Here is an 18615-nt window from a genome sequence, read left to right on the forward strand (position 1 = left end):
ACGTGAGCGTCCCTGGGTGGGCTCGAACCACCAACCTTTCGGTTAACAGCCAAACGCGCTAACCGATTGCGCCACAGAGACCACACATGGAGCGTGCTTGAACTGGCCCGAAGGAGAAATGAAAGATCAACTCAAGGTGCCTAAAAAGCTTCCCAATTGCACATTTGTAGAGATGAGGGATTGCCTTCTTTCTAAAAGGGAGAGACGCAGGCTAAAAAGCCCTTCCTTCGAGCCGGAATTGAACCAGCGACCTAAGGATTGCTACTTCATCTACTACAGTCCTCCGCTCTACCAGCTGAGCTATCGAAGGGAACTCAGATGGGTGTGGTAACACATGAGCCCTTGAATGCAAAGCCAGTGCTGAACACTTTGCATTTGACCTTCTAGGTTGAGGTATTGCTTGATGCCGCCTCGGCCGATAAGGGCAGATGCCTAGGCAGACGTTATGTGGGAGGCTACGGCTTGACGTATTGCAAAGAGAGAAAAGGGTTTGTAAAGAGCCAGCGCATTTTGTTGTGATCCTCCAAAGTCCCGGCAAAAATGGTGATGTACCCTGTGCCTTGACAGCAAGTGAGCAGAATAGTACTTGGAAGCACATTGAGTTTAGCCAAAGGAATTATGGCGAAAGCTAGGAAAGAGTGGTCAGAGCCTGCTAGCTGCAAGAGGCCTCAAAGCAGCAGAGTGTGGTAGCCCGGCTAGCTCAGTCGGTAGAGCATGAGACTCTTAATCTCAGGGTCGTGGGTTCGAGCCCCACGTTGGGCGTGCCTTTTTTTGGCCGAGTCAAAGGCCTTTGCAAAAGGTGTCAGTATCTCCAGTTCCTTCAAGCGCACTGCACAATCACACCTTTACCATATCTACTGGCTTGGCTTCCTTTCTCTCCACCAATGGGGAAATATTTCTAGCTCATCTTCCTAGAGGTGACTTGGTACGCCAGCAAATGGACCTTGCGCAGCAGGGGGTCTGTGGAGTCAATGTCATGGATGGCCTTAGTTCTACACAGCCAGCAGCATGCTTGCTGCACAGCCTTGCGTTGGTGGTATAGTGGTGAGCATAGCTGCCTTCCAAGCAGTTGACCCGGGTTCGATTCCCGGCCAAAGCAGTCTTCTTCTTTGCGCCCTTGACAAAAGAGCACAGGGCCAAAGCTCCTTCAACAAAGCTCCTAAGATGTCTTGCCTTAGTGACAACAGTGCAAATATTCCGCCGCATCCCAACAGGCTCCGGCCTCATGCTTTAACTCGCTCAAGGAGTACAGCATTATCCAGGGACAAGGTTCAGGCATTTCAAACACCGATTCACAAACAATCAACTCTGGCACACACAGCATTGCTAAGTAGCTGGCTACCATTCCAACACCCTCAAATGGCAAGATAACTGGCAGCATTTTGAAGAATGCTAAAGAATTTCTCAACGAGGAATGTAGACTGAAGTCGGAGACAGAAGAAACAAGCATGTCCCATGATGTCATAGGCCTTTTCACTTGGATACGCTTTGCGGAGGCTATTGACATTGTGGGAAACATCTGAAATAAGGGAAGACTCTTGACAGCCAAAAAGAACTAAAGCTTGACCAAGTGCATTCATTGCTGGCCCTTTGACTCAAGCAAGCCCATTTCAAGTACCCCAATGACTTTTACAGACAGAAACACGCCGCTGCCATGGGATCACTTGTATTTCCCATTGTAGCTAACCTGTGCATGGAGCAGCTGGACAAGAGAGACTTGAATTGTTCCATGGGGAAAAGACCAAGTCGTTTGTTAAGGCATGTGGATTATACTTGGCTGGAGAGTAGAGCATCAGAAACACAAGCTTTTAGTGAACGCATCAAGTCAGCGGACCAATACATCAAGTGTACACGGGAAGAGGCACTGAATAGCAAATGACCCCTTTTGGACGGCGTCTTACAAGGCAAGGAAGGGGCTGACTTGGGCAGGGAGGTCTCCAGGATACCTACCCACACAGACCGCTATCTGCCTTTTGACTCACACCACCCACTGGAACACAAGCTGGGGGTTCTTAGGACTCTGCAATATATCCGGCTGACATGGTAGCAACAAAAAGAGTCTAAAGACAAAAGAACACAGATGTAACGCCACCCTTGCCAGGGACGCTGGCATGTTTGCCCCGGTTTCCCTTTACTTCGCCCCGCAGCCAGGCACAGTGTATTTCTTCAGCCACATACACACACGCGCAAACGCTCCTTGTCTTCAATGACCGCACTTGGGGATGTTTGTTTTTGGAGTTTTCTTGTAGAGCTGGGGATAGGGATGGGGAATTGTAGTGGGATACTGCAAAATTAGAACTTTTCACACTGAGGACATCTAGCTGATCTCTTAGTTAAGCGGTATTGACGTCCTGACCGGTTTCAGGCCCTCAGGTCGACCCACCTGGGGCCGCATAGCAGCCTGCTCCAGGCGAGGCAGCCTGCCTCCAGCCCAACTGTTCGGCCCTCTCCCAGGAAAGACGCTGAGCCCATGTGCTGGCAGAACATACATGCCACTCCCAGCATGCGACTGGAATGCCCCCCCTTGCAAATGGCCAGGGCTGTATCCATATTCATGCTGTTCGTTTGCCTAGCCCCCACCCATGTTCTGGAAAGCTCTCACAGCTTCCCGAAGGCGGGAAGAACTCTGACAAACTCAAACAACATCAGAGAATCATCAGCAGACCTGACTAATGCATCGCAGCACTCTGTTAAGCAGAATACGACACTGAATTTACCTGACAGCCTCTCTGGTAAGCAGAGGCCAACTATACAAATCCTAGCACATTACTAGGAGGGTGCTACCGGGACATCTCAGGAGGGCTTTGAAAGCTTGTGGCTACCCAGACTGGGTCTTGGTTAAAACCTCCGCAAGCTCAGGAAAACAAACTGGGGAGAAGCAGAACACTTGGAGAAATATAGTCATCCCGTATGGAACTGGAGTGTCGGAAAAACTCAGAAGGATCTTTAAGAAACATTGCATCCCTGTGTAGTTCAAGGCCAGCAATACACTGGGACACAAGCTTGTCCAGCCACACTATCTGTCTTCCACATTATTAACACCTCTCTCCAGGCCATTTGACAACAATTGACGCCTTTAGCCAGGTCAATCTAGGCACTATTAGCTATGCAGGCTTCCTGACACCCAACAAGGGGATGATGTAACTTGAAAAAGGGCGCCTCCACAATTCTCACACCTCCCCTCCTGTTCCTGGACAATCAAGATCTACACATTCCATGGTAATTGGACTAAGGCCTCTTCAGGTGTGAATAGAAATGCTGGGGTTTGTTCCTGAGAGTCAGCAGAAGCGAAGAAGTGGCTTGACTAAACTAGGAAAGATCTTCAACATTCCAGAACAAGAGCAATTGAATGCGACATATTACTAGTCCGTTTTCAAGGAATGTGGTGAGCGAAGGCTCAATTGGCAGCCGTGTGAGGCGAGCCAAAGGAGATGCTTTGTCTTCCTAGGTGGGTGTCAGACTTGGCAGCGGTCCCGGCTAAGGTAATGAGAAAACGTGAGCGTCCCTGGGTGGGCTCGAACCACCAACCTTTCGGTTAACAGCCGAACGCGCTAACCGATTGCGCCACAGAGACCACACATGGAGCGTGCTTGAACTGGCCCGAAGGAGAAATGAAAGATCAACTCAAGGTGCCTAAAAAGATTCCCAATTGCACATTTGTAGAGATGAGGGATTGCCTTCTTTCTAAAAGGGAGAGACGCGGGCTAAAAAGCCCTTCCTTCGAGCCGGAATTGAACCAGCGACCTAAGGATTGCTACTTTATCTACTACAGTCCTCCGCTCTACCAGCTGAGCTATCGAAGGGAACTCAGATGGGTGTGGTAACACATGAGCCCTTGAATGCAAAGCCAGTGCTGAACACTTTGCATTTGACCTTCTAGGTTGAGGTATTGCTTGATGCCGCCTCGGCCGATAAGGGCAGATGCCTAGGCAGACGTTATGTGGGAGGCTACGGCTTGACGTATTGCAAAGAGAGAAAAGGGTTTGTAAAGAGCCAGCGCATTTTGTTGTGATCCTCCAAAGTCCCGGCAAAAATGGTGATGTACCCTGTGCCTTGACAGCAAGTGAGCAGAATAGTACTTGGAAGCACATTGAGTTTAGCCAAAGGAATTGTGGCGAAAGCTAGGAAAGAGTGGTCAGAGCCTGCTAGCTGCAAGAGGCCTCAAAGCAGCAGAGTGTGGTAGCCCGGCTAGCTCAGTCGGTAGAGCATTAGACTCTTAATCTCAGGGTCGTGGGTTCGAGCCCCACGTTGGGCGTGCCTTTTTTTGGCCGAGTCAAAGGCCTTTGCAAAAGGTGTCAGTATCTCCAGTTCCTTCAAGCGCACTGCACAATCACACCTTTACCATATCTACTGGCTTGGCTTCCTTTCTCTCCACCAATGGGGAAATATTTCTAGCTCATCTTCCTAGAGGTGACTTGGTACGCCAGCAAATGGACCTTGCGCAGCAGGGGGTCTGTGGAGTCAATGTCATGGATGGCCTTAGTTCTACACAGCCAGCAGCATGCTTGCTGCACAGCCTTGCGTTGGTGGTATAGTGGTGAGCATAGCTGCCTTCCAAGCAGTTGACCCGGGTTCGATTCCCGGCCAACGCAGTCTTCTTCTTTGCGCCCTTGACAAAAGAGCACAGGGCCAAAGCTCCTTCAACAAAGCTCCTAAGATGTCTTGCCTTAGTGACAACAGTGCAAATATTCCGCCGCATCCCAACAGGCTCCGGCCTCATGCTTTAACTCGCTCAAGGAGTACAGCATTATCCAGGGACAAGGTTCAGGCATTTCAAACACCGATTCACAAACAATCAACTCTGGCACACACAGCATTGCTAAGTAGCTGGCTACCATTCCAACACCCTCAAATGGCAAGATAACTGGCAGCATTTTGAAGAATGCTAAAGAATTTCTCAACGAGGAATGTAGACTGAAGTCGGAGACAGAAGAAACAAGCATGTCCCATGATGTCATAGGCCTTTTCACTTGGATACGCTTTGCGGAGGCTATTGACATTGTGGGAAACATCTGAAATAAGGGAAGACTCTTGACAGCCAAAAAGAACTAAAGCTTGACCAAGTGCATTCATTGCTGGCCCTTTGACTCAAGCAAGCCCATTTCAAGTACCCCAATGACTTTTACAGACAGAAACACGCCGCTGCCATGGGATCACTTGTATTTCCCATTGTAGCTAACCTGTGCATGGAGCAGCTGGACAAGAGAGACTTGAATTGTTCCATGGGGAAAAGACCAAGTCGTTTGTTAAGGCATGTGGATTATACTTGGCTGGAGAGTAGAGCATCAGAAACACAAGCTTTTAGTGAACGCATCAAGTCAGCGGACCAATACATCAAGTGTACACGGGAAGAGGCACTGAATAGCAAATGACCCCTTTTGGACGGCGTCTTACAAGGCAAGGAAGGGGCTGACTTGGGCAGGGAGGTCTCCAGGATACCTACCCACACAGACCGCTATCTGCCTTTTGACTCACACCACCCACTGGAACACAAGCTGGGGGTTCTTAGGACTCTGCAATATATCCGGCTGACATGGTAGCAACAAAAAGAGTCTAAAGACAAAAGAACACAGATGTAACGCCACCCTTGCCAGGGACGCTGGCATGTTTGCCCCGGTTTCCCTTTACTTCGCCCCGCAGCCAGGCACAGTGTATTTCTTCAGCCACATACACACACGCGCAAACGCTCCTTGTCTTCAATGACCGCACTTGGGGATGTTTGTTTTTGGAGTTTTCTTGTAGAGCTGGGGATAGGGATGGGGAATTGTAGTGGGATACTGCAAAATTAGAACTTTTCACACTGAGGACATCTAGCTGATCTCTTAGTTAAGCGGTATTGACGTCCTGACCGGTTTCAGGCCCTCAGGTCGACCCACCTGGGGCCGCATAGCAGCCTGCTCCAGGCGAGGCAGCCTGCCTCCAGCCCAACTGTTCGGCCCTCTCCCAGGAAAGACGCTGAGCCCATGTGCTGGCAGAACATACATGCCACTCCCAGCATGCGACTGGAATGCCCCCCCTTGCAAATGGCCAGGGCTGTATCCATATTCATGCTGTTCGTTTGCCTAGCCCCCACCCATGTTCTGGAAAGCTCTCACAGCTTCCCGAAGGCGGGAAGAACTCTGACAAACTCAAACAACATCAGAGAATCATCAGCAGACCTGACTAATGCATCGCAGCACTCTGTTAAGCAGAATACCACACTGAATTTACCTGACAGCCTCTCTGGTAAGCAGAGGCCAACTATACAAATCCTAGCACATGACTAGGAGGGTGCTACCGGGACATCTCAGGAGGGCTTTGAAAGCTTGTGGCTACCCAGACTGGGTCTTGGTTAAAACCTCCGCAAGCTCAGGAAAACAAACTGGGGAGAAGCAGAACACTTGGAGAAATATAGTCATCCCGTATGGAACTGGAGTGTCGGAAAAACTCAGAAGGATCTTTAAGAAACATTGCATCCCTGTGTAGTTCAAGGCCAGCAATACACTGGGACACAAGCTTGTCCAGCCACACTATCTGTCTTCCACATTATCAACACCTCTCTCCAGGCGATTTGACAACAATTGACGCCTTTAGCCAGGTCAATCTAGGCACTATTAGCTATGCAGGCTTCCTGACACCCAACAAGGGGATGATGTAACTTGAAAAAGGGCGCCTCCACAATTCTCACACCTCCCCTCCTGTTCCTGGACAATCAAGATCTACACATTCCATGGTAATTGGACTAAGGCCTCTTCAGGTGTGAATAGAAATGCTGGGGTTTGTTCCTGAGAGTCAGCGGAAGCGAAGAAGTGGCTTGACTAAACTAGGAAAGATCTTCAACATTCCAGAACAAGAGCAATTGAATGCGACATATTACTAGTCCGTTTTCAAGGAATGTGGTGAGCGAAGGCTCAATTGGCAGCCGTGTGAGGCGAGCCAAAGGAGATGCTTTGTCTTCCTAGGTGGGTGTCAGACTTGGCAGCGGTCCCGGCTAAGGTAATGAGAAAACGTGAGCGTCCCTGGGTGGGCTCGAACCACCAACCTTTCGGTTAACAGCCGAACGCGCTAACCGATTGCGCCACAGAGACCACACATGGAGCGTGCTTGAACTGGCCCGAAGGAGAAATGAAAGATCAACTCAAGGTGCCTAAAAAGATTCCCAATTGCACATTTGTAGAGATGAGGGATTGCCTTCTTTCTAAAAGGGAGAGACGCGGGCTAAAAAGCCCTTCCTTCGAGCCGGAATTGAACCAGCGACCTAAGGATTGCTACTTTATCTACTACAGTCCTCCGCTCTACCAGCTGAGCTATCGAAGGGAACTCGGATGGGTGTGGTAACACATGAGCCCTTGAATGCAAAGCCAGTGCTGAACACTTTGCATTTGACCTTCTAGGTTGAGGTATTGCTTGATGCCGCCTCGGCCGATAAGGGCAGATGCCTAGGCAGACGTTATGTGGGAGGCTACGGCTTGACGTATTGCAAAGAGAGAAAAGGGTTTGTAAAGAGCCAGCGCATTTTGTTGTGATCCTCCAAAGTCCCGGCAAAAATGGTGATGTACCCTGTGCCTTGACAGCAAGTGAGCAGAATAGTACTTGGAAGCACATTGAGTTTAGCCAAAGGAATTGTGGCGAAAGCTAGGAAAGAGTGGTCAGAGCCTGCTAGCTGCAAGAGGCCTCAAAGCAGCAGAGTGTGGTAGCCCGGCTAGCTCAGTCGGTAGAGCATTAGACTCTTAATCTCAGGGTCGTGGGTTCGAGCCCCACGTTGGGCGTGCCTTTTTTTGGCCGAGTCAAAGGCCTTTGCAAAAGGTGTCAGTATCTCCAGTTCCTTCAAGCGCACTGCACAATCACACCTTTACCATATCTACTGGCTTGGCTTCCTTTCTCTCCACCAATGGGGAAATATTTCTAGCTCATCTTCCTAGAGGTGACTTGGTACGCCAGCAAATGGACCTTGCGCAGCAGGGGGTCTGTGGAGTCAATGTCATGGATGGCCTTAGTTCTACACAGCCAGCAGCATGCTTGCTGCACAGCCTTGCGTTGGTGGTATAGTGGTGAGCATAGCTGCCTTCCAAGCAGTTGACCCGGGTTCGATTCCCGGCCAACGCAGTCTTCTTCTTCTTCTTTGCGCCCTTGACAAAAGAGCACAGGGCCAAAGCTCCTTCAACAAAGCTCCTAAGATGTCTTGCCTTAGTGACAACAGTGCAAATATTCCGCCGCATCCCAACAGGCTCCGGCCTCATGCTTTAACTCGCTCAAGGAGTACAGCATTATCCAGGGACAAGGTTCAGGCATTTCAAACACCGATTCACAAACAATCAACTCTGGCACACACAGCATTGCTAAGTAGCTGGCTACCATTCCAACACCCTCAAATGGCAAGATAACTGGCAGCATTTTGAAGAATGCTAAAGAATTTCTCAACGAGGAATGTAGACTGAAGTCGGAGACAGAAGAAACAAGCATGTCCCATGATGTCATAGGCCTTTTCACTTGGATACGCTTTGCGGAGGCTATTGACATTGTGGGAAACATCTGAAATAAGGGAAGACTCTTGACAGCCAAAAAGAACTAAAGCTTGACCAAGTGCATTCATTGCTGGCCCTTTGACTCAAGCAAGCCCATTTCAAGTACCCCAATGACTTTTACAGACAGAAACACGCCGCTGCCATGGGATCACTTGTATTTCCCATTGTAGCTAACCTGTGCATGGAGCAGCTGGACAAGAGAGACTTGAATTGTTCCATGGGGAAAAGACCAAGTCGTTTGTTAAGGCATGTGGATTATACTTGGCTGGAGAGTAGAGCATCAGAAACACAAGCTTTTAGTGAACGCATCAAGTCAGCGGACCAATACATCAAGTGTACACGGGAAGAGGCACTGAATAGCAAATGACCCCTTTTGGACGGCGTCTTACAAGGCAAGGAAGGGGCTGACTTGGGCAGGGAGGTCTCCAGGATACCTACCCACACAGACCGCTATCTGCCTTTTGACTCACACCACCCACTGGAACACAAGCTGGGGGTTCTTAGGACTCTGCAATATATCCGGCTGACATGGTAGCAACAAAAAGAGTCTAAAGACAAAAGAACACAGATGTAACGCCACCCTTGCCAGGGACGCTGGCATGTTTGCCCCGGTTTCCCTTTACTTCGCCCCGCAGCCAGGCACAGTGTATTTCTTCAGCCACATACACACACGCGCAAACGCTCCTTGTCTTCAATGACCGCACTTGGGGATGTTTGTTTTTGGAGTTTTCTTGTAGAGCTGGGGATAGGGATGGGGAATTGTAGTGGGATACTGCAAAATTAGAACTTTTCACACTGAGGACATCTAGCTGATCTCTTAGTTAAGCGGTATTGACGTCCTGACCGGTTTCAGGCCCTCAGGTCGACCCACCTGGGGCCGCATAGCAGCCTGCTCCAGGCGAGGCAGCCTGCCTCCAGCCCAACTGTTCGGCCCTCTCCCAGGAAAGACGCTGAGCCCATGTGCTGGCAGAACATACATGCCACTCCCAGCATGCGACTGGAATGCCCCCCCTTGCAAATGGCCAGGGCTGTATCCATATTCATGCTGTTCGTTTGCCTAGCCCCCACCCATGTTCTGGAAAGCTCTCACAGCTTCCCGAAGGCGGGAAGAACTCTGACAAACTCAAACAACATCAGAGAATCATCAGCAGACCTGACTAATGCATCGCAGCACTCTGTTAAGCAGAATACCACACTGAATTTACCTGACAGCCTCTCTGGTAAGCAGAGGCCAACTATACAAATCCTAGCACATGACTAGGAGGGTGCTACCGGGACATCTCAGGAGGGCTTTGAAAGCTTGTGGCTACCCAGACTGGGTCTTGGTTAAAACCTCCGCAAGCTCAGGAAAACAAACTGGGGAGAAGCAGAACACTTGGAGAAATATAGTCATCCCGTATGGAACTGGAGTGTCGGAAAAACTCAGAAGGATCTTTAAGAAACATTGCATCCCTGTGTAGTTCAAGGCCAGCAATACACTGGGACACAAGCTTGTCCAGCCACACTATCTGTCTTCCACATTATTAACACCTCTCTCCAGGCCATTTGACAACAATTGACGCCTTTAGCCAGGTCAATCTAGGCACTATTAGCTATGCAGGCTTCCTGACACCCAACAAGGGGATGATGTAACTTGAAAAAGGGCGCCTCCACAATTCTCACACCTCCCCTCCTGTTCCTGGACAATCAACATCTACACATTCCATGGTAATTGGACTAAGGCCTCTTCAGGTGTGAATAGAAATGCTGGGGTTTGTTCCTGAGAGTCAGCGGAAGCGAAGAAGTGGCTTGACTAAACTAGGAAAGATCTTCAACATTCCAGAACAAGAGCAATTGAATGCGACATATTACTAGTCCGTTTTCAAGGAATGTGGTGAGCGAAGGCTCAATTGGCAGCCGTGTGAGGCGAGCCAAAGGAGATGCTTTGTCTTCCTAGGTGGGTGTCAGACTTGGCAGCGGTCCCGGCTAAGGTAATGAGAAAACGTGAGCGTCCCTGGGTGGGCTCGAACCACCAACCTTTCGGTTAACAGCCGAACGCGCTAACCGATTGCGCCACAGAGACCACACATGGAGCGTGCTTGAACTGGCCCGAAGGAGAAATGAAAGATCAACTCAAGGTGCCTAAAAAGATTCCCAATTGCACATTTGTAGAGATGAGGGATTGCCTTCTTTCTAAAAGGGAGAGACGCGGGCTAAAAAGCCCTTCCTTCGAGCCGGAATTGAACCAGCGACCTAAGGATTGCTACTTTATCTACTACAGTCCTCCGCTCTACCAGCTGAGCTATCGAAGGGAACTCAGATGGGTGTGGTAACACATGAGCCCTTGAATGCAAAGCCAGTGCTGAACACTTTGCATTTGACCTTCTAGGTTGAGGTATTGCTTGATGCCGCCTCGGCCGATAAGGGCAGATGCCTAGGCAGACGTTATGTGGGAGGCTACGGCTTGACGTATTGCAAAGAGAGAAAAGGGTTTGTAAAGAGCCAGCGCATTTTGTTGTGATCCTCCAAAGTCCCGGCAAAAATGGTGATGTACCCTGTGCCTTGACAGCAAGTGAGCAGAATAGTACTTGGAAGCACATTGAGTTTAGCCAAAGGAATTGTGGCGAAAGCTAGGAAAGAGTGGTCAGAGCCTGCTAGCTGCAAGAGGCCTCAAAGCAGCAGAGTGTGGTAGCCCGGCTAGCTCAGTCGGTAGAGCATTAGACTCTTAATCTCAGGGTCGTGGGTTCGAGCCCCACGTTGGGCGTGCCTTTTTTTGGCCGAGTCAAAGGCCTTTGCAAAAGGTGTCAGTATCTCCAGTTCCTTCAAGCGCACTGCACAATCACACCTTTACCATATCTACTGGCTTGGCTTCCTTTCTCTCCACCAATGGGGAAATATTTCTAGCTCATCTTCCTAGAGGTGACTTGGTACGCCAGCAAATGGACCTTGCGCAGCAGGGGGTCTGTGGAGTCAATGTCATGGATGGCCTTAGTTCTACACAGCCAGCAGCATGCTTGCTGCACAGCCTTGCGTTGGTGGTATAGTGGTGAGCATAGCTGCCTTCCAAGCAGTTGACCCGGGTTCGATTCCCGGCCAACGCAGTCTTCTTCTTCTTCTTTGCGCCCTTGACAAAAGAGCACAGGGCCAAAGCTCCTTCAACAAAGCTCCTAAGATGTCTTGCCTTAGTGACAACAGTGCAAATATTCCGCCGCATCCCAACAGGCTCCGGCCTCATGCTTTAACTCGCTCAAGGAGTACAGCATTATCCAGGGACAAGGTTCAGGCATTTCAAACACCGATTCACAAACAATCAACTCTGGCACACACAGCATTGCTAAGTAGCTGGCTACCATTCCAACACCCTCAAATGGCAAGATAACTGGCAGCATTTTGAAGAATGCTAAAGAATTTCTCAACGAGGAATGTAGACTGAAGTCGGAGACAGAAGAAACAAGCATGTCCCATGATGTCATAGGCCTTTTCACTTGGATACGCTTTGCGGAGGCTATTGACATTGTGGGAAACATCTGAAATAAGGGAAGACTCTTGACAGCCAAAAAGAACTAAAGCTTGACCAAGTGCATTCATTGCTGGCCCTTTGACTCAAGCAAGCCCATTTCAAGTACCCCAATGACTTTTACAGACAGAAACACGCCGCTGCCATGGGATCACTTGTATTTCCCATTGTAGCTAACCTGTGCATGGAGCAGCTGGACAAGAGAGACTTGAATTGTTCCATGGGGAAAAGACCAAGTCGTTTGTTAAGGCATGTGGATTATACTTGGCTGGAGAGTAGAGCATCAGAAACACAAGCTTTTAGTGAACGCATCAAGTCAGCGGACCAATACATCAAGTGTACACGGGAAGAGGCACTGAATAGCAAATGACCCCTTTTGGACGGCGTCTTACAAGGCAAGGAAGGGGCTGACTTGGGCAGGGAGGTCTCCAGGATACCTACCCACACAGACCGCTATCTGCCTTTTGACTCACACCACCCACTGGAACACAAGCTGGGGGTTCTTAGGACTCTGCAATATATCCGGCTGACATGGTAGCAACAAAAAGAGTCTAAAGACAAAAGAACACAGATGTAACGCCACCCTTGCCAGGGACGCTGGCATGTTTGCCCCGGTTTCCCTTTACTTCGCCCCGCAGCCAGGCACAGTGTATTTCTTCAGCCACATACACACACGCGCAAACGCTCCTTGTCTTCAATGACCGCACTTGGGGATGTTTGTTTTTGGAGTTTTCTTGTAGAGCTGGGGATAGGGATGGGGAATTGTAGTGGGATACTGCAAAATTAGAACTTTTCACACTGAGGACATCTAGCTGATCTCTTAGTTAAGCGGTATTGACGTCCTGACCGGTTTCAGGCCCTCAGGTCGACCCACCTGGGGCCGCATAGCAGCCTGCTCCAGGCGAGGCAGCCTGCCTCCAGCCCAACTGTTCGGCCCTCTCCCAGGAAAGACGCTGAGCCCATGTGCTGGCAGAACATACATGCCACTCCCAGCATGCGACTGGAATGCCCCCCCTTGCAAATGGCCAGGGCTGTATCCATATTCATGCTGTTCGTTTGCCTAGCCCCCACCCATGTTCTGGAAAGCTCTCACAGCTTCCCGAAGGCGGGAAGAACTCTGACAAACTCAAACAACATCAGAGAATCATCAGCAGACCTGACTAATGCATCGCAGCACTCTGTTAAGCAGAATACCACACTGAATTTACCTGACAGCCTCTCTGGTAAGCAGAGGCCAACTATACAAATCCTAGCACATGACTAGGAGGGTGCTACCGGGACATCTCAGGAGGGCTTTGAAAGCTTGTGGCTACCCAGACTGGGTCTTGGTTAAAACCTCCGCAAGCTCAGGAAAACAAACTGGGGAGAAGCAGAACACTTGGAGAAATATAGTCATCCCGTATGGAACTGGAGTGTCGGAAAAACTCAGAAGGATCTTTAAGAAACATTGCATCCCTGTGTAGTTCAAGGCCAGCAATACACTGGGACACAAGCTTGTCCAGCCACACTATCTGTCTTCCACATTATTAACACCTCTCTCCAGGCCATTTGACAACAATTGACGCCTTTAGCCAGGTCAATCTAGGCACTATTAGCTATGCAGGCTTCCTGACACCCAACAAGGGGATGATGTAACTTGAAAAAGGGCGCCTCCACAATTCTCACACCTCCCCTCCTGTTCCTGGACAATCAACATCTACACATTCCATGGTAATTGGACTAAGGCCTCTTCAGGTGTGAATAGAAATGCTGGGGTTTGTTCCTGAGAGTCAGCGGAAGCGAAGAAGAGGCTTGACTAAACTAGGAAAGATCTTCAACATTCCAGAACAAGACCAATTGAATGCGACATATTACTAGTCCGTTTTCAAGGAATGTGGTGAGCGAAGGCTCAATTGGCAGCCGTGTGAGGCGAGCCAAAGGAGATGCTTTGTCTTCCTAGGTGGGTGTCAGACTTGGCAGCGGTCCCGGCTAAGGTAATGAGAAAACGTGAGCGTCCCTGGGTGGGCTCGAACCACCAACCTTTCGGTTAACAGCCGAACGCGCTAACCGATTGCGCCACAGAGACCACACATGGAGCGTGCTTGAACTGGCCCGAAGGAGAAATGAAAGATCAACTCAAGGTGCCTAAAAAGATTCCCAATTGCACATTTGTAGAGATGAGGGATTGCCTTCTTTCTAAAAGGGAGAGACGCAGGCTAAAAAGCCCTTCCTTCGAGCCGGAATTGAACCAGCGACCTAAGGATTGCTACTTCATCTACTACAGTCCTCCGCTCTACCAGCTGAGCTATCGAAGGGAACTCAGATGGGTGTGGTAACACATGAGCCCTTGAATGCAAAGCCAGTGCTGAACACTTTGCATTTGACCTTCTAGGTTGAGGTATTGCTTGATGCCGCCTCGGCCGATAAGGGCAGATGCCTAGGCAGACGTTATGTGGGAGGCTACGGCTTGACGTATTGCAAAGAGAGAAAAGGGTTTGTAAAGAGCCAGCGCATTTTGTTGTGATCCTCCAAAGTCCCGGCAAAAATGGTGATGTACCCTGTGCCTTGACAGCAAGTGAGCAGAATAGTACTTGGAAGCACATTGAGTTTAGCCAAAGGAATTGTGGCGAAAGCTAGGAAAGAGTGGTCAGAGCCTGCTAGCTGCAAGAGGCCTCAAAGCAGCAGAGTGTGGTAGCCCGGCTAGCTCAGTCGGTAGAGCATGAGACTCTTAATCTCAGGGTCGTGGGTTCGAGCCCCACGTTGGGCGTGCCTTTTTTTGGCCTTTGCAAAAGGTGTCAGTATCTCCAGTTCCTTCAAGCGCACTGCACAATCACACCTTTAGCATTACTACTGGCTTGGCTTCCTTTCTCTCCACCAATGGGGAAATATTTCCAGCTCATCTTCCTAGAGGTGACTTGGTACGCCAGCAAATGGACCTTGCGCAGCAGGTGGTCTGTGGAGTCAATGTCATGGATGGCCTTAGTTCTACACAGCCAGCAGCATGCTTGCTGCACAGCCTTGCGTTGGTGGTATAGTGGTGAGCATAGCTGCCTTCCAAGCAGTTGACCCGGGTTCGATTCCCGGCCAACGCAGTCTTCTTCTTCTTTGCGCCCTTGACAAAAGAGCACAGGGCCAAAGCTCCTTCAACAAAGCTCCTAAGATGTCTTGCCTTAGTGACAACAGTGCAAATATTCCGCCGCATCCCAACAGGCTCCGGCCTCATGCTTTAACTCGCTCAAGGAGTACAGCATTATCCAGGGACAAGGTTCAGGCATTTCAAACACCGATTCACAAACAATCAACTCTGGCACACACAGCATTGCTAAGTAGCTGGCTACCATTCCAACACCCTCAAATGGCAAGATAACTGGCAGCATTTTGAAGAATGCTAAAGAATTTCTCAACGAGGAATGTAGACTGAAGTCGGAGACAGAAAAAACAAGCATGTCCCATGATGTCATAGGCCTTTTCACTTGGATACGCTTTGCGGAGGCTATTGACATTGTGGGAAACATCTGAAATGAGGGAAGACTCTTGACAGCCAAAAAGAACTAAAGCTTGACCAAGTGCATTCATTGCTGGCCCTTTGACTCAAGCAAGCCCATTTCAAGTACCCCAATGACTTTTACAGACAGAAACATGCCGCTGCCATGGGATCACTTGTATTTCCCATTGTAGCTAACCTGTGCATGGAGCAGCTGGACAAGAGAGACTTGAATTGTTCCATGGGGAAAAGACCAAGTCGTTTGTTAAGGCATGTGGATTATACTTGGCTGGAGAGTAGAGCATCAGAAACACAAGCTTTTAGTGAACGCATCAAGTCAGCGGACCAATACATCAAGTGTACACGGGAAGAGGCACTGAATAGCAAATGACCCCTTTTGGACGGCGTCTTACAAGGCAAGGAAGGGGCTGACTTGGGCAGGGAGGTCTCCAGGATACCTACCCACACAGACCGCTATCTGCCTTTTGACTCACACCACCCACTGGAACACAAGCTGGGGGTTCTTAGGACTCTGCAATATATCCGGCTGACATGGTAGCAACAAAAAGAGTCTAAAGACAAAAGAACACAGATGTAACGCCACCCTTGCCAGGGACGCTGGCATGTTTGCCCCGGTTTCCCTTTACTTCGCCCCGCAGCCAGGCACAGTGTATTTCTTCAGCCACATACACACACGCGCAAACGCTCCTTGTCTTCAATGACCGCACTTGGGGATGTTTGTTTTTGGAGTTTTCTTGTAGAGCTGGGGATAGGGATGGGGAATTGTAGTGGGATACTGCAAAATTAGAACTTTTCACACTGAGGACATCTAGCTGATCTCTTAGTTAAGCGGTATTGACGTCCTGACCGGTTTCAGGCCCTCAGGTCGACCCACCTGGGGCCGCATAGCAGCCTGCTCCAGGCGAGGCAGCCTGCCTCCAGCCCAACTGTTCGGCCCTCTCCCAGGAAAGACGCTGAGCCCATGTGCTGGCAGAACATACATGCCACTCCCAGCATGCAACTGGAATGCCCCCCCTTGCAAATGGCCAGGGCTGTATCCATATTCATGCTGTTCGTTTGCCTAGCCCCCACCCATGTTCTGGAAAGCTCTCACAGCTTCCCGAAGGCGGGAAGAACTCTGACAAACTCAAACAACATCAGAGAATCATCAGCAGACCTGACTAATCCATCGCAGCACTCTGTTAAGCAGAATACCACACTGAATTTACCTGACAGCCTCTCTGGTAAGCAGAGGCCAACTATACAAATCCTAGCACATGACTAGGAGGGTGCTACCGGCACATCTCAGGAGGGCTTTGAAAGCTTGTGGCTACCCAGACTGGGTCTTGGTTAAAACCTCCGCAAGCTCAGGAAAACAAACTGGGGAGAAGCAGAACACTTGGAGAAATATAGTCATCCCGTATGGAACTGGAGTGTCGGAAAAACTCAGAAGGATCTTTAAGAAATATTGCATCCCTGTGTAGTTCAAGGCCAGCAATACACTGGGACACAAGCTTGTCCAGCCACACTATCTGTCTTCCACATTATTAACACCTCTCTCCAGGCGATTTGACAACAATTGACGCCTTTAGCCAGGTCAATCTAGGCACTATTAGCTATGCAGGCTTCCTGACACCCAACAAGGGGATGATGTAACTTGAAAAAGGGCGCCTCCACAATTCTCACACCTCCCCTCCTGTTCCTGGACAATCAACATCTACACATTCCATGGTAATTGGACTAAGGCCTCTTCAGGTGTGAATAGAAATGCTGGGGTTTGTTCCTGAGAGTCAGCGGAAGCGAAGAAGTGGCTTGACTAAACTAGGAAAGATCTTCAACATTCCAGAACAAGACCAATTGAATGCGACATATTACTAGTCCGTTTTCAAGGAATGTGGTGAGCGAAGGCTCAATTGGCAGCCGTGTGAGGCAAGCCAAAGGAGATGCTTTGTCTTCCTAGGTGGGTGTCAAATTTGGCAGCGGTCCCAGCTAAGGTAATGAGAAAACGTGAGCGTCCCTGGGTGGGCTCGAACCACCAACCTTTCGGTTAACAGCCGAACGTGCTAACCGATTGCACCACAGAGACCACACACGGAGTGTGCTTGAACTGGCCCGAAGGAGAAATGAAAGATCAACTCAAGGTGCCTTAAAAGCTTCCCAATTGCACATTTGTAGAGATGAGGGATTGCCTTCTTTCTAAAAGGGAGAGACGCGGGCTAAAAAGCCCTTCCTTCGAGCCGGAATTGAACCAGCGACCTAAGGATTGCTACTTCATCTACTACAGTCCTCCGCTCTACCAGCTGAGCTATCGAAGGGAACTCGGATGGGTGTGGTAACACGTGAGCCCTTGAATGCAAAGCCAGTGCTGAACACTTAGCATTTGACCTTCTAGGTTGAGGTATTGCTTGATGCCGCCTCGGCCGGAAAGGGCAAATGCCTTGGCAGACGTTATGTGGGAGGCTACGGCTTGACGTTTTGCACAGAGAGAAAAGGGTTTGTAAAGAGCCAGCGCATTTTGTTGTGATCCTCCAAAGTCACGGCAAAATGGTGATGTACCCTGTGCCCTGACAGCAAGTGAGCAGAATAGTACTTGGAAGCCCTTTTCGTATTGCTTTTACTGCTAGGTCTGCTGTATGGAGCCTTTGTAGAGTGCTTCAAACTCCCCCTTAGCTGATCCTATCATTGGCTCCGAAGGGACCCTCTGAAGGTTTTACACCAGTCAGAGGCTGATTTTATAGCTACTGGTATACCTGCCTCATATGTTTCAGTTCCTGCTCCCTTACATTTCCCCATAGTGTCCCTTATTGGAGGTTAGTTGTCTTAACTAATTTAATTTTACTTGTAGGGATGGGGCGGACCCGGTATGGGTTTTTAGCCTTCGTGAGTGGGGGGCCTGGGCTATAGGTGGTCCTTCCTTTTGTCTTGCTTGTACTCTGACATTTTGCAATCAAATATCACCTCATCATTCCGCCCTACTGATATATCCTGTGGGGCCGGACCCCTTTCCCTCCCCCCAAAGGCATATCTTAATTCTAGTCTTTTTCCTTGCACTATTTAACAGTTGTCATTTTCTACTATTCTTATTGAATCCCCCAGGCCTAGCTCCCCTTCCTTGCCCAACTCCTGTTTTCCTTTTTTTTTTCACTGTTTTT

At 49.5% G+C, this 18615-nt stretch overlaps 18 non-coding genes across 18 annotated transcripts; 6 read left to right on the forward strand and 12 right to left on the reverse strand.

Moving 5' to 3' along the window:
- Positions 1-7: 7 nt before the first annotated feature.
- On the reverse strand, positions 8-81 carry TRNAN-GUU (transfer RNA asparagine (anticodon GUU)). Its single transcript has one exon. It is a non-coding gene; the product is annotated as a tRNA-Asn (tRNA).
- Positions 82-223: 142 nt separating this feature from the next.
- On the reverse strand, positions 224-310 carry TRNAY-GUA (transfer RNA tyrosine (anticodon GUA)). Its single transcript is given in 2 exon segments — positions 224-259; positions 274-310. It is a non-coding gene; the product is annotated as a tRNA-Tyr (tRNA).
- A 379-nt stretch (positions 311-689) lies between these two features.
- TRNAK-CUU (transfer RNA lysine (anticodon CUU)) lies at positions 690-762 on the forward strand. The gene has a single exon. It is a non-coding gene; the product is annotated as a tRNA-Lys (tRNA).
- Positions 763-3500: 2738 nt separating this feature from the next.
- TRNAN-GUU (transfer RNA asparagine (anticodon GUU)) lies at positions 3501-3574 on the reverse strand. Its single transcript has one exon. It is a non-coding gene; the product is annotated as a tRNA-Asn (tRNA).
- Positions 3575-3716: 142 nt separating this feature from the next.
- On the reverse strand, positions 3717-3803 carry TRNAY-GUA (transfer RNA tyrosine (anticodon GUA)). The gene is given in 2 exon segments: positions 3717-3752; positions 3767-3803. It is a non-coding gene; the product is annotated as a tRNA-Tyr (tRNA).
- Positions 3804-4520: 717 nt separating this feature from the next.
- Positions 4521-4592, forward strand: TRNAG-UCC (transfer RNA glycine (anticodon UCC)). Its single transcript has one exon. It is a non-coding gene; the product is annotated as a tRNA-Gly (tRNA).
- A 2401-nt stretch (positions 4593-6993) lies between these two features.
- Positions 6994-7067, reverse strand: TRNAN-GUU (transfer RNA asparagine (anticodon GUU)). The gene has a single exon. It is a non-coding gene; the product is annotated as a tRNA-Asn (tRNA).
- A 142-nt stretch (positions 7068-7209) lies between these two features.
- On the reverse strand, positions 7210-7296 carry TRNAY-GUA (transfer RNA tyrosine (anticodon GUA)). The gene is given in 2 exon segments: positions 7210-7245; positions 7260-7296. It is a non-coding gene; the product is annotated as a tRNA-Tyr (tRNA).
- A 717-nt stretch (positions 7297-8013) lies between these two features.
- TRNAG-UCC (transfer RNA glycine (anticodon UCC)) lies at positions 8014-8085 on the forward strand. Its single transcript has one exon. It is a non-coding gene; the product is annotated as a tRNA-Gly (tRNA).
- A 2407-nt stretch (positions 8086-10492) lies between these two features.
- TRNAN-GUU (transfer RNA asparagine (anticodon GUU)) lies at positions 10493-10566 on the reverse strand. Its single transcript has one exon. It is a non-coding gene; the product is annotated as a tRNA-Asn (tRNA).
- Positions 10567-10708: 142 nt separating this feature from the next.
- Positions 10709-10795, reverse strand: TRNAY-GUA (transfer RNA tyrosine (anticodon GUA)). Its single transcript is given in 2 exon segments — positions 10709-10744; positions 10759-10795. It is a non-coding gene; the product is annotated as a tRNA-Tyr (tRNA).
- Positions 10796-11512: 717 nt separating this feature from the next.
- On the forward strand, positions 11513-11584 carry TRNAG-UCC (transfer RNA glycine (anticodon UCC)). The gene has a single exon. It is a non-coding gene; the product is annotated as a tRNA-Gly (tRNA).
- A 2407-nt stretch (positions 11585-13991) lies between these two features.
- On the reverse strand, positions 13992-14065 carry TRNAN-GUU (transfer RNA asparagine (anticodon GUU)). Its single transcript has one exon. It is a non-coding gene; the product is annotated as a tRNA-Asn (tRNA).
- A 142-nt stretch (positions 14066-14207) lies between these two features.
- On the reverse strand, positions 14208-14294 carry TRNAY-GUA (transfer RNA tyrosine (anticodon GUA)). Its single transcript is given in 2 exon segments — positions 14208-14243; positions 14258-14294. It is a non-coding gene; the product is annotated as a tRNA-Tyr (tRNA).
- Positions 14295-14673: 379 nt separating this feature from the next.
- Positions 14674-14746, forward strand: TRNAK-CUU (transfer RNA lysine (anticodon CUU)). The gene has a single exon. It is a non-coding gene; the product is annotated as a tRNA-Lys (tRNA).
- Positions 14747-14999: 253 nt separating this feature from the next.
- TRNAG-UCC (transfer RNA glycine (anticodon UCC)) lies at positions 15000-15071 on the forward strand. The gene has a single exon. It is a non-coding gene; the product is annotated as a tRNA-Gly (tRNA).
- A 2404-nt stretch (positions 15072-17475) lies between these two features.
- On the reverse strand, positions 17476-17549 carry TRNAN-GUU (transfer RNA asparagine (anticodon GUU)). The gene has a single exon. It is a non-coding gene; the product is annotated as a tRNA-Asn (tRNA).
- A 142-nt stretch (positions 17550-17691) lies between these two features.
- TRNAY-GUA (transfer RNA tyrosine (anticodon GUA)) lies at positions 17692-17778 on the reverse strand. Its single transcript is given in 2 exon segments — positions 17692-17727; positions 17742-17778. It is a non-coding gene; the product is annotated as a tRNA-Tyr (tRNA).
- Between the last annotated feature and the right edge of the window lie 837 nt (positions 17779-18615).

The sequence above is a fragment of the Staurois parvus genome, unplaced genomic scaffold (assembly GCF_062004578.1).
Source record: "Staurois parvus isolate SC_StPar_1 unplaced genomic scaffold, SC_StPar_1.0 ptg001130l, whole genome shotgun sequence".
In the NCBI taxonomy this organism is placed as follows: domain Eukaryota; kingdom Metazoa; phylum Chordata; class Amphibia; order Anura; family Ranidae; genus Staurois; species Staurois parvus.